The 13,849-nt window shown below is 36.3% G+C and overlaps 1 pseudogene; it reads right to left on the bottom strand.

Annotated features, from left to right (window-relative positions):
• Window positions 1–6,186: 6,186 nt before the first annotated feature.
• The window catches only part of LOC106826095 (UDP-glucuronosyltransferase 2C1-like), a 34,038-nt pseudogene continuing 26,375 nt past the window's right edge, over window positions 6,187–13,849 (bottom strand).

Raw genomic sequence — 13,849 nt, 5'->3', positions numbered from 1 at the left:
GTATCTTGAAACTTTGCTGGGAAATATCCTCAGGTAAACATGTAAGTTCATCACTTACAATTCCTGATTTCCATGTTGTCATGGGACACAATTTCTCAAAGCTTTCTGACACTAAAGACCAAGGATTCCCTTTCCTCCAGTTTCCAATACCATATTTTCCATCTCCTTGTGAGTCCTCACTGGCAGCGACATTAATACCAGTATTTCTGCTTACAGTTTGTTTTTATAATTTAGATATTCTCTAAGGCAGTTTAGGTTTCTCTACCACGATCCTTGGTACACCATTCTTTTGAAAGAAATAAGGAGTGATTTGCTTACATTTTGTTACTCACAGATATTTAGCCGAGGATTTATATCTTTCTATGTTATGTAGTCAATAATACAGTATCATTGACTTGAGAGTAAGAAATAACATGTATTCTTCTTGCAGAGACAGTATAACAATTTTTAATATATGTTAGGGAGGAAACACTGTTTCCCAGAATATTATAGACAGAAAATCATTGACTTGGGTCTAAAGTATTTTTGCCACTAGATGCCTGTCACTCATTTTCTGTACTTTTGATGTAGAAAGAAGAAAAGCCCATAGAAATGTCAGAAATCATAATATTATCATTGATATAGCCACAAGAATGAGGATCTCAAATTCTTCAATTGATTAATTGGCTATCATTAGTTAAAATGTGAAAATTATCAGTTTATCATATTAGGTGATCTAATCCCACTTTATAATATAGAAAATATTGAATAGATCATGAATCTACTTCGAGCTTCATTCTGCATCCATATCTATGGGATAAAATTCCAAAGAATCCTAGATAACTGGAATATTTTTTTTAGGGCAGGTTGCTGTGTATTATATGCCAGGTCAGTTCTCAAATAGCATTGTGATGAAAATAATGTAGATTTCTCAGAAACAGTTCAGGATCAGGCATGAATCTAGCCTGTAGCTCAAAACCATGGCAGAGCTGATCTTATAATTTTAGAAAAATAATAAGATTTTAAAAGAAGGGGACTTATTTACTTTTTTAAAGGTTAGACGTGATTCTGCCCACTTTTTCTCAAGTTTATACATGTCTATTCGTATTCCATCTGAGAAAGTTGGAGTTGTTTATCTGACTATTCAGAAGCAATTCTACTGAGTAAGTCACATTCTGAATGGGCAAGTGAGAAGACATTACATTTACGAACCTATATCCCAACATTTCTGTTGCTATTTCCCAATTTAAACTAGAAAAAGTAGTCTGTAGTTTTGGACTGGATATTGGTCCCTGTCTTCTAATGCACGCTCAGAGTAACAGAGGATTCCTGGAGGCCCAGGCCATCTTTCTCAGGAGATACTTTAAGTATGCTATTCCCAAATTGTCTAATGTACTCAATTGGGAAAAAGAGGGAATAAGAGCAGGAAATGGAGTTGTAGCTCATTTTATACCTGAAGTCAGAGCTTATCCACTCAACATTTTACCAATTCTACACTGAGTAACAAGTGTTTGGAATGATAACATGACTCCCTCTGATGCTGCTTCAGGTGCCACACCTTATTTAGAAAATGCAGTGGAATGATGCCTGGTTGATGAATGAATCTAGAAATTTTTTGTTCTTGGCAATAATATCAAAATCTTATCCTTAATTTATATTCATTTAACTTTCTGAAAGCGATGCAAAGCAAAATTTGCAAAATTTAAGAAAATGTGTAAAAATAATGCAAAATGGACATAGGAAGATATTTGACTATGTGTATTTTAAAATTTTACCTCCTTTTGTGGAAAGTAAATATAATGAGGAGTTTAAAGTTTATCTGACTCTCCGTGGAATCTGAAGAAGGGCCACTGTGATCATGTTAATGTTTTCTTCTGAGAGATTTTTGGTAATTGATCTCAATGAATACACCATAATACCATACTCTCCAAAGCTCTGAACAAATTCTGCCATTTCCTGTAAAGAAAAAAATTGCTCATCCAGGTAAGAAATGCATTAGAGGGATTTTTTTAAATAAATGGATGACTACAATTGTAAATAGAGATAAATTGTTAATACATTGCTGCCTTCTAACATGCCAAACCATAAAATACGTTCAGTTGAAATGGGTGATATCAAAACTCTATCCCTTAAACTACAGATAAATAAGACTAGTGGGCCAGTTATGGAAATGAAGTATATTCACCAGGAATTGGTAAAGATGAGTTCTTCTTCCTTAAAAGCAAGAACAAGAAATTGTCCATAGTGTGACCCCTAGGTTCCCTCCTATAACATTCTATGTCTGATAAAATTATTATAACTGATTTATTTGTCTTCTGGGTAGGCTTTCAGGATTCCTTTTTAGTGAGCAGTTATTACGTATCTCTCCAAATAACCAAAACCAAAGAATTTACATCTCTTTGCTTTGTTTTAATAGGAAAAGTAGCTTTGTTAAATCACTCTGATGCATATAAATAAGAACCTTATTCACAATGTTCTTCCTGATGTTTCAAATTTCCACATTACTCGTACATTAAACACCCTGCATTTCTGTCTATGTTGAGTTCAATTCACTATTTCCTTATGATAAGACATCAATTACCTTAGAGAGAGATACAATTTTGAAAATGATTTTTATGCAGGTGGAAAAGTTAAAAATGAGCATGCTGTTTGATAACTGCTTCACATTTGGCAATTGTTTTTAAAAACTCAGCAGTTTGTTTCATTCAGATCACTAATGTGATAACAATTTGACCATATATCTCATGATTGGCCTAATTATCACAAGTATCTGAGACCTATGCTTATGAATGATTGACACATTTTGTCCGTACAGCATCAGTATGGTAGATTTTACTCTTTTGGTTGGAACTACAGAATAAATCATCTAGCGAATTTTATCTCTGCACTAATATGAATTTATAAGACAAAGGTAGAGGAAACTTGCACTGTATTTCTCACTTAAGATTTACTTTTATAGACAATGTAATATTTAACTAGACATTTCCTCCACAAAGACTAAAGCATTATGTTTCCAAGTTTGACAAGTGAGATTGTGTAATTTAAAGCTTGAAGATCTATTATGAATTTTACAAGCATACATGGTAATAATTTCTAATGCAAGCATTTTTACTCTCTCTATTATCTTGTTGAGTTATAACTTAAAAATGATAAAATGCACCCATATGTGTCTACAGCTAAATAACTACTAACAAACACCTTCACTGATGTTGCCACCACCACAGATTTGTTCAGTACCCTGGTCTCTGATAATTTGGATGTATGTTAGGGATAGTGAGAAGCAGTTACATCTGGACCATAGGCACTCATCATTTTCACAGAGAGTATGTATTTGGGTTTATAAGCACAAACACACCTGATGATCTTTCTTTCTTTCTCATTTTACTGTTTTTTCTTGTGCATATTGCCTTGACATCCCCTGTGCTCACAGGGAGATATTTATGGTTCAAGGTTAGATTTTGGGGTTGTTGCATCCACTGGTCATACTTGGGTCCTATTAGCATTTAACAGAGCACTAGACACATGATTATCTATAGTAGAGTTCTTAGCTATAAATACACATTTTGTGTAAAGGACATAAGTTCACATAGTATATTAATATCTTCTTGCATTTTCTTCTTTTCAGTACTCTGATTGCAAATGTACTCAATGAAAAATTTAATATTAATTATGTAACTATTTCTGGACATAGCAGGAGGGTTTAGGGGAATCGCCAAGTGATAATGCAGAATTTTATGGCTAGCAGCTGAGAGTGCTATTACTAAGTCAAATCCAAAGGTCAGGAGAAGGTTGTGGTTATCAGAAGCCAGTTCTTAGTGATACTGTCTTTACCGGGTGCTACAGCTTCCCATTCACAAGTACTCTCAGGCATGGTAGTATTAAAAGGCATCCCAGTGTATCTCTTGGATTCTCAAAATAGTGCTCTTTGTTCATTGCTAAGCAACATTCTAATTGCCCTTCTCTGTCTGTTGCTTCAGGCAAAGGAGAGAGGACAGGCTCAATTTGACAGAATTAATTTCTGATAAATGCATTCCTTCTTCAAGAAATAGGATCTTAAACTCCATTGAGCCCTAATGTCATGGAGGTTGGAAGCAAAAATTGCTGAAAGAGTTATTTCTTGTAATAGCATTCGGGGCTGCTTTCACGTCTTGGTCCCAGAATTACATATTCTGGTTTTGGAGGCAATGGCGTCCTATATTGACCCCCAAGAGTAAAGTCTTCACCAATTCCTGTATGACAGACCTCCAGAAGATGCCATCTTTCAGCTTTTAATTGACTTTTCCAAAAATGTATTTAGTCAATTGTTTTAAGTTAATTGAAATATTATGGTATGTGTATTTCAAAATATTGCAAAGGATAATTCATCTTGTTTGCTTGTTATCTTTATTTATAATTGCCTTATTTGAAATATTGCTTAGAAGTGAATTTAATTTTGCCTTAAGATCATTTACTTATTTATATCCCCCCAAGAGAATCTGACTATACTGATAAATAGACGACCCCCTCTCACTGGGCAGTTAAGAATATGATAAGCACAGTCGCATTTAAGAATAATGATGCAACTTTAATGAGGCAACTCAATTAAACAATTTTGAACCATGAAGATGACATGTTACAACAACACCCAGTGCCTAACTAGTATGAAAACCCCACAAGCCACAATATCAAAAAGCTATTCCCATTGAGAGGTCCACGTACTTGGCTCCCTGTGTCTCTCTAGGAAGCATCAGTAAGCACAGGACACCTGGTGTCAGTCAAAGCAGAGGGACTAATTTGAAGATATGAGTCCTACACCCTTGTCCCATCTTTTTCCCATATATAACAACTTAGCTTTCTAAGGATGTAAATTCTTAAACTGTTAGTGCTTACTGTGTGGTTGGTGTGGTCTCTTAGAAGTACTGCTTCAGGCAATTAATTGAATTTTTACTGCAACCTGAGTAAAATTATAATTGAAGCCTCAATGCCACCCATATATTCAGACTAGCTAGTCATTTTCATGCTTTCTTTGTTTTAAACTGTGCTTGCTATTCAGAGGTGATGTGTGGTATACCATCACAAGGGAAAGGTAGTGACTAACTTCACCAATAGTGGTCTTGGGAGAAAAGTTGAAGGTAGGGTGGGCAAATTTGTAGTCTAAATATGTGTATCACCCTGTGAGGACCAGAAACTGCCTCTTCCATAATGGAAGGAGGCCGGTGTATCATTTTGATACCAACTATGTCACTGGTCCACTCCAAAAATGATGGTTAAGATTGGGGGCTAAAATTGGACACATGCAATGGCAGCAGCTAGTTCAGTCCTGAAAGGGAGAAGTACATATTATGCAGCCCATGCTTCCCTGGCTGTTTTGTATGTGGGCCTATTCACAAGAAACAGGGAGGATAGGGAAAGAAGCCGACTGAAATCCACAGGGTAGGCCTTCAAGTCCATCTAGTCACTGAGTTTCTTTTGTAGTGGATGCCCTCTAATACATGTTTCTTGGACCACAAATATCTTCAAACTCTGAATACTGTATATGGTATCTACTGCCACAGAAAATCCAGACATTTATTCTCTTTGTTGGTAGAGATAGAGGAGAAAAGCCTTTTCCAAATTAATAGCTAAGTCCCTGATGCCAGGGGATGTGTTGATTTGCTTTGGTATAGATATAATATCTGTACCTATAATTAGCCTCATAAATTAAGTTTGTGATAAATTATAGTCATTTCTATGATATACCTAAATTTTAGTACTCCAAACAAGTTTGTTAAATGAGGTTTTGATACGAATCATAACCTCCATATCTTCCAAGTCTTTGACAGTATGTGGATATCTGAACATCACCCAGAGTTAAGACAGTGCTTGTGATGTATTATTTGGTGGAAGGTGAGGAGCAGGCAATTCCAGTGGCCTGCAATTGGCATTTTGTGAAGATCTCTAGCTTGGGTAATTGAAAGGACTCACAAGACTCCACAGAGAATACTCAGGTAATGCTTTTAATACAGGATATCAGAGTTTGTGGAGTTAAAGTAGGAGAAAGTAAGCATCAAGGGTACAAAAGACTTCCCGGCACAGATCCCCAGGGTCATTTCCCATTTGTACGGTACACACTTTGTCTCAGGAAACAAACCACTGAGATTTGTATGATGAATTTAATTTTTTATACAAGACAAAAATAACTAATGGGGTCCTTTGTGTTCCTTTAGTCCTTTAACTAAGCTAGCCTATCACATGGATTACAGCAGTTGTAAGCCATCAGTAAACAAACTGGCCTTGGATGTTCATGGGAAAAGGAGAGGAAAACTTTGAAACATAAACACCAAATCTAAACAACTAGTTGGCCACACATCCTTTTTAAAGACTAGATTACCTAAACCTTAATTCTAAATCATGAGGCCAACTCCTTGGAAGAGTCTTTAATCTCTGACTTGATAAGCTGAGGAATGGACAAGAGCTTGGAAGAGTAGGAGAGGAATCTGTCCAACTCAGTGTCTCGATTAACTTGATGAGCCCTAACAATATTTCCAGCCAAACTCAAAGAAAACTACTCTCTCTTTTTCTTCTTTCCTGTCTTCCCAAACTTCCAGCAACAGAACAGGCAACATTTTGTGACCAGAAACATAAAAGTTGCCACACAGGCTAGCAGGAACCCAATCACATCCAAAGAACGGTACTGGTACCAGGTGAGATTGTAGGAGGCTGGCCGCAGGTGTTTGGCTCCTTTGTGGCGCATGACAAACTCGATCCAGAAGACTGCTCGATCCAGGGGCTTCATGGGCTGATCATGGTGAATTCTTGATAACCTCATAGCATTCTCTTTATAGCTAAAGATTGGATACATAGTCAGCAGCTTGAAAAGTTCATGAAGAACATGATATACTAAATTATGTAATGTTATTAAAGGTTACTACATAATTATATAATTAACCTGCCATAGATGATATCACTGAGAGCCCAGAATGCATATGACAGTTTATTTTCTCATGAGAAATTTCTAGATATGGCAGCCTATCAGTTAGAATTATTCAATATTTCGTAGACTAAGTAATAATTGAAGGTAGGAGAGAAAATAATTTCTGATTGGAAACAGCATTTAAAATGTTCAGAAATAAGAATGTAGACATTTCAGTTAAGAATAAATAATTTTGATCTCATTTGCTAAGTGTGTTTTAGGAACAAGATAGTGACAGGAAGTAGCATTGAGGGGCAGATCTATGATAAAGAGACCTCCCTCTTCCCCCACAGGTTGGATCTGGAGTGTAAGTGTTAACAATAAGCTAGTCTTCAACAGTAGCAGGCATTGGTTTCTGTTGATGATTCTCCTGGGTCTGACATTTGAGGCCAAACCAAAAAGTTAATGGGACCCTATGGGTAAAAGGTACGACCTGAGAGTGAGTGGAGACTGGAATCTCTGCTTCAAGCTACAGAGGGATGCAAGCGCCAGTGGTGAGAAGCGACGATAGCAATAGTGAGAACACTAACCGTTATAACTTAACTCAAGGAACATAAGACCAGGCCAGAGTTTTGGTTTAAGGTTTTGGGTGGCTGATCTAGAAGAAGGATTTCCTTGGATTTGCGAAGGAGTTGAAGGAAGGAGTTAATTCTTCCACGGTGAAGTGCAATCATCATTTGAGGAGAAGATAGAACATTAAATTGCAGAAAATAGTGGAACAATGTGTAAAAAGTTCTGAGGAAGAGAATGGGGAGTCATAAAACTTATACAAAGCCCTGTTATCCTTTGGTTTTAAGACAGCAAGGCAGGCTTTTCTTAATATGCAAGAACTTAAGGAATAAGTTCCTCTGGAGATATCTCAGGAAAAAAAAGAAACAACAACAAAAGCTCCAAGATCCATAAACAAAATATTTGTTAGAGAACAAACTAAGAAACCCAAAACCTCTCAGGAATAGAAAGACTGAGGTAAAACACAAATGATATTAATAAATCCATATGAATACCAAACCAGGGTTCAACAATACTGGAAATTGTGGTCATTGACAAGATGTATATGCTGTAAGCCTTAAAAGTGAAGTAATGAGGGGGGCCGGCCTGGTGGCACAGCGGTTAAGTTTGAACATTCTGCTTTTTGGTGGCCTGGGGTTGGCCGGTTTGGATCCTGGTTGTGGACATGGCACCACTGGGCAAAAACCATGCTGTGGTAGGTGTCGCAAGTATAAAGTAGAGGAAAATGGGCATGAATATTAGCTCAGGGCCAGTCTTCCTCAGCAAAAGGAGGAGGACAGGCAGTAGTTAGTTCAGGGCTAATCTTCCTCAAAAAAAAACCAAAAGACAATGAAGTAATGATAAGACCACAAACAAAAAATTAAAATGTGAGGTTTAAGAAATAAATATGAGAGGGCTGGCCCCGTGGCCGAGTGGTTAAGTTCGCGCGCTCCGCTGCAGGCGGCCCAGTGTTTCGTTGGTTCGAATCCTGGGAGTGGACATGGCACTGCTCATCAGACCACGCTGAGGCAGCGTCCCACATGCCACAACTAGAAGAACCCACAACGAAGAATACACAACTATGTACCGGGGGGCTTTGGGGAGAAAAAGGAAAAAATAAAATCTTTAAAAAAAAAAAAAAAGAAAGAAATATGAGAGGTTGAGAAGTGACTTTAGAGTGAGAAATTCTATATTCACCAAAATTGGAAACATTTTAAAAATAATTATTCTAATCTCTAATGTCAATATTTGTTCATGGATCTATATGTAAATTTTTGTAAGATATTTGTCTATTAAAGAATACTTATCCAAAACCTGGCAATTCTTTTACTTTCACTATAGCTTCTTTCTTTCCCTGAATATATTTTTTTGATTTATTTTAAATAAAATAACATAATTAATGTAATCATTTATTATTGAGAATTTACATTTATTTATTTATGTTCACAGCTATGTTTATCTTGAAATGAAAGAGTGTTACCAAGTAAGATCAAAATGAAAGGACTTTGTCCAGCTTTGCTGAGATATAATTTAAATACAAAAATGTGTAAGTTTAAGGTGTATGATGTATAGCTTGATACACTTATACATTGCAATTTGATTACCACTGTAACATTAGCTAATGCCTCCATCACATCATATAATTACCATTTTTTTGTTGTTGTGGTGAGAACATTTAGGATCTACTCACTTAGCAACTCTCAAGCATGTATTACCATGGTTTACAAAGATCCCTAGAACTTATTCATCCTATACATGTATGTTTGTTTCCTTTGACCAATATATCTCTACTCCCTGATCCCCTAGGCCCTGCTAGCCACCAGGGTCTACTCTCTGTTTCTGTGAGTTTGGCTTTTTAGATTACACATATAAGTGATACCATAAGGTATTTGTCATCTCTGTCTGAGATGTCACTTTGCATAATGCATTTATGGTCATCCAAGTTGTCACCAATGGCAGGATTTCATTCTTTTCCACGGTTGAATAATATTCCACTGTATACATATACCACACCTTCTTTATCCATTCATCCATTGACAGCCACTTAGGTTGTTTCCTTATCTTGGCCATTGTGAATAATGCTGCAATGAACATGGGAGTGCAGATATCTCTTCCATGTCCTATTCTCATTTCCTTTGGATTTATACCCAAAAGTGTGATTGCTGAATCATATAGTAATTCTCTTCTTAATTGTTTGAGGGAACTCCTTACTGTTCACATGGTGGTTGTACCAATTTACATTCCCAGCAAAAGTATGTGTTCTCCTTTCTCCACATACTCATCAGCACTTATTATACTTGTCTTTTCATGACAGCCATTCTAACAGGTGTGAGGTGATATCTCATTGTGGTTTTGATTGCATTTCCTGATAATTGGTGATGTTGAGCCCCTTTACCTGTACCTCTTGGCCATTTGTATGTCTTCTTTGAAAAAATGTCTATTCAGTACTCCTGCTCATTTTTTTATCTACTTAGTTTTTCTTGTGTGTTTGTTTTGCTATTGAGTTATATGAGTTCATTACATATTTTGGATTTAACCCATTACCAGATATATAATTTGTGGATATTTTGACCAATTCCATAGATTGCTTTTCATTTTGTGGTCATTTCTTTTGCATATAGAATCTTTAAATTCAATGCAGTCCCACTTGTTGGTTTTCACTATTATTCCTTGTGCTTTTGGTGTTCTATCCAAAAAATCATTGCCGGACTCATATAAAGGCTATTTTCCCCTATGTTTTCTTATAGGAGGTTTATGGTTTCAGGTCTTACATTTAAGTCTTTAATTAATTTCTAATTAATTTTTGTGAGTGGTGTAAGATAGGGGTATAGTTTCACTCTCCTGCATGTGTTATCGAGTTTTCCCAGCATCATTTATTAAGGAGACTCTTCTTTTGCCATTGAATATTCTTGGCTACCTGGTGAAAGTTAGTGGACCATATATGGAGGGGTTTATTTCTGGGTCCTCAATTCTGCCCATTGGTCTATGTGTCTTTTTTTTTGCCAGTATCATTACTTTTTTTACTGCTACAGTTTTGTAGTATAGTTTGAAATCAGGAAGTGTGATGTCTCCAGCTTTGTTCTTTCTCAGGACTGCCTTGGCTATTTTGGGTCCTTTGTGGCTCCATATCAATTTAGGAGATTTTTTTTTCTATTTCTGTGCCCCAAAGGCTTGAGAAGCTGTCGCTCAATCAGCTCTTCCTTTCTTGGTTAGGGACTCTTTCTAGCTGAGTAGTTTCCTCCTGGCAGTAAGCAGTGCTGGCTTGGGGATGGGACGATGCAGGCAAAAGGAAGCTATCTTCTTTCTCTTCTTTGGTGATTGTTTTCAGGTTTTTTTTTTTTTTTTCACAATGTTTTTTTTTCTTGCTACAATTTCTTGCGTGGAGTTAAGAGCTCTCCCAGAGCTAATTTTGTTCATGGATAGCTATGTAATTACTGATGTTTGTCAGGAGACAGAGAGGCTGGTACTTCTATATCCCCATTTTGACCTCTCAATTTTACTTTCTTTTCTTTTTTTATTTGTGAGGAAGATTAGCCCTGAGCTAACTGCTGCCAATCCTCCTCTTTTTGCTGAGGAAGACTGGCCCTGAGCTAACATCCATGCCCATCTTCCTCTACTTTATATGTGGGACACCTACCACAGTGTCATGTGCCAAGCGGTGCCACCTCCACACCCAGGATCCAAACCGGTGAACCCCAGGCCGCCAAAGCAGAACGTGCACACTTAACTACTGCGCAACTGAGGCAGCCACTACTTTATTTTCTTTCTTTTGTTTTAAGTTAAAATATAGCAATATAGAATATTTTTGGCTAAAAATTAGCATGATACCATTTTTATAAAATTATTTCTACATTTTTCTTTATCCTTATGAATTAGCAAAATAAAATATTTGAAGTAATAATCTGTTTTGGTAATTCGTTACAGCTGCACAACGAGAGTTAAGTGAGTTTTAATTTTTGTTTCTCTATTTTTGTGCTGTAAACCTAAATTCTCTATAATGCTATTACCAGCAATTTGCGAGAAATAAACAATAATTATTATTAATAAAAAGTCACATTTTGTGTGTCTTTAACAATAGCTTATTTTCTTTACATAAATTTAGTGTTTCTTTCAGGTTGTAATCAATTACTCATTAACAATACATGAATTAAAATGTCATCACAGATTTGAGAAGTATAAGAAAATTATATTGGATATCAATTAAAGTGTTGGTGTTTATTTAAAAGTAACCACTTTAAAATTGAATGAAAGTTTATTTCTTTTAAAATGCTATTTGGTTCTCAGTAAAGAATATATTCTATACTCACGATGGGTTGTTAATAACTTCCTTCAAAGCGTGAAGCAGATCGGAACGGGTCATTGTATGCAAGTCTACTTCAACAGCTACCCCTTTGGCCTTCATACGAGCAATATTGCCAAACTGATCACCAAATATTGGAATTCCCACCACAGGAATCCCATGGTAAATAGCTTCATACATTCCATTGGTTCCACAGTGAGTGATAAATGCTCTGGTTTGGTGATGACCTAACAGGAAAAAATATATCATTATTCTAAGTTGTGAGACTTTCAGAAACAGAAAATGATGACCACTGCACAAAACATTGATTCAATTAGACAACATCTTCTATACAACTCTGTGCCATGAGGCCGTATATAAATTCCCATAAACTCTAAACAAAGCAGTAGTTAGTTATTCCAGCAATTAAGTCATTCCCTAAATCTCTGAGAAGGTTTCTGTGGAGTTTAAATGATGGAGAATAGTTGTCAGCTGGACAAGGTGTTGGGGTAAGGAACACGTTAATAAGAATAATGGAAACATTGAAGAAACGAAAGTCTTGTGTGGAGGGGGAAGGGGAAGCAAGATGTGCAGTGTTTCAGCAGGAGGATGTTGGACTAACAGGCTAGAAAACAATACTAGGACAAGTTCATGAAGAACTCTGCTTAAGAAAATGGGATTTTGCACTTGATTTTATAACATGGAGTCATTTATAATATTAAAAATGATAAATAGAATTACTCGATTTTTATTTTCAAATAGTTATCGTGGGGAAGAGAGAAGAGAGGCAGTTGAAAACAGATACAGAGACTCAGGAGATACTGCAACATTCTACGCCAGTTAATGAGAGCCTGACCTAAAAGTATGTTTACTCTGATTCTGAAAAGAAGGAGATGGTATAGCAAATGGAGAATTATACATTCCATATTAATGTTAGAGCTTGACAAAAATTCTCTCCTTGACCAAACTCTAGTCAGGCTCCTCTGAACATTCTTCTCAACTAGACCCTATTATTTTGGCTTCTATGTGTTGTCTCTGCATTGTCAAATTTTAGCAAGAATCCTGCTGTCAGTTTAGCTAGACTCTCCCAGACTCAATATCTGATCACCATTTATATCTGATCAGTTTCCTAATCCATCAGCATCTGCCAGGTGATGTCTCATCACCTTGACCTACCTTCAACAAACATCTGTTTAGGTCAGTTTATCCAGAGTCCTCCACGCCCCTGAGGTTTCCTCAGAGTAATTTTCCATCCAGTGACCGCCACCCCTCCCCACACCCTCTGCTGCTCTGCTCCTTGGCTATAAAATCCCTACTTTTCCTTTTTGTATTCAGAGTTGAGGCCAATCTCTCTGCCTCACTGCAAAAGTCCATGATGGTCTTCAGTAGTGTGCCTTGCAGTCTTTAACAAGAGTCATGAATACTTTTTTCTTTAAGAAACTTCAGAAAAAATGTGAAGAAGACATGAAGTGTTTTATTTGCTTGTTTTGAATACAAATTTGTTGGATATATTTGTTATTGAGTAATCATTCAGATTATCCCTCATTCAACTGTGTTTTGTTTTGCTTCTCTTTGGTCTTACCTAGAAGATCATTCTGTGGAATCCAGTCATATAGTCGTGTATTGGGTCCTAACGTATCTGGTTTCTTTCCTGTGTATCTCCACAGAACCTGTTAAGATAAATACCTTTACTCTATTATAAGATGTTCAGAATCACAGAATTCAGTTACTTAGAATTAATCTACTTCAATGCCTCCATATAGCAGATAGCCAAACTGAGGCCTTAAGTGATTAAGTAATGGGTGTTTTTAAATTCAAACTGCAACTATGTTTCAATTGCTTGCAATAGTCCTAATAGATAGGCTGTCATCAACAGGACAACTCTCATTTGGTAGATAAAGGAAACAAAACAATCTGTATCTGAAATATTTACAAATTGATGTTACTAGGCCACTCTGGTAAACTGAAGTTTTAAGTGGAGTTATCGGAAGCAAGAGGGAGGGATGTTACTTACAGTCATTTTAAGAATTAGTGTTTTGAACTTTTGTTACTTGTTTGGCAGTAACGTAAAGGCAAACATTGTCTTTTTTTTTTACTATTGTAAAATATACATAATGATATTTATCATTTTAATCTATTATAAGTTACAATTCTGTGGCATTAAGTATATC

The sequence above is a fragment of the Equus asinus genome, chromosome 3 (assembly GCF_041296235.1).
Source record: "Equus asinus isolate D_3611 breed Donkey chromosome 3, EquAss-T2T_v2, whole genome shotgun sequence".
Lineage (NCBI taxonomy): Eukaryota > Metazoa > Chordata > Mammalia > Perissodactyla > Equidae > Equus > Equus asinus.
Note: the sequence above shows the minus strand (reverse complement) of the source record. Positions and strands in the feature narration are given on the sequence as shown.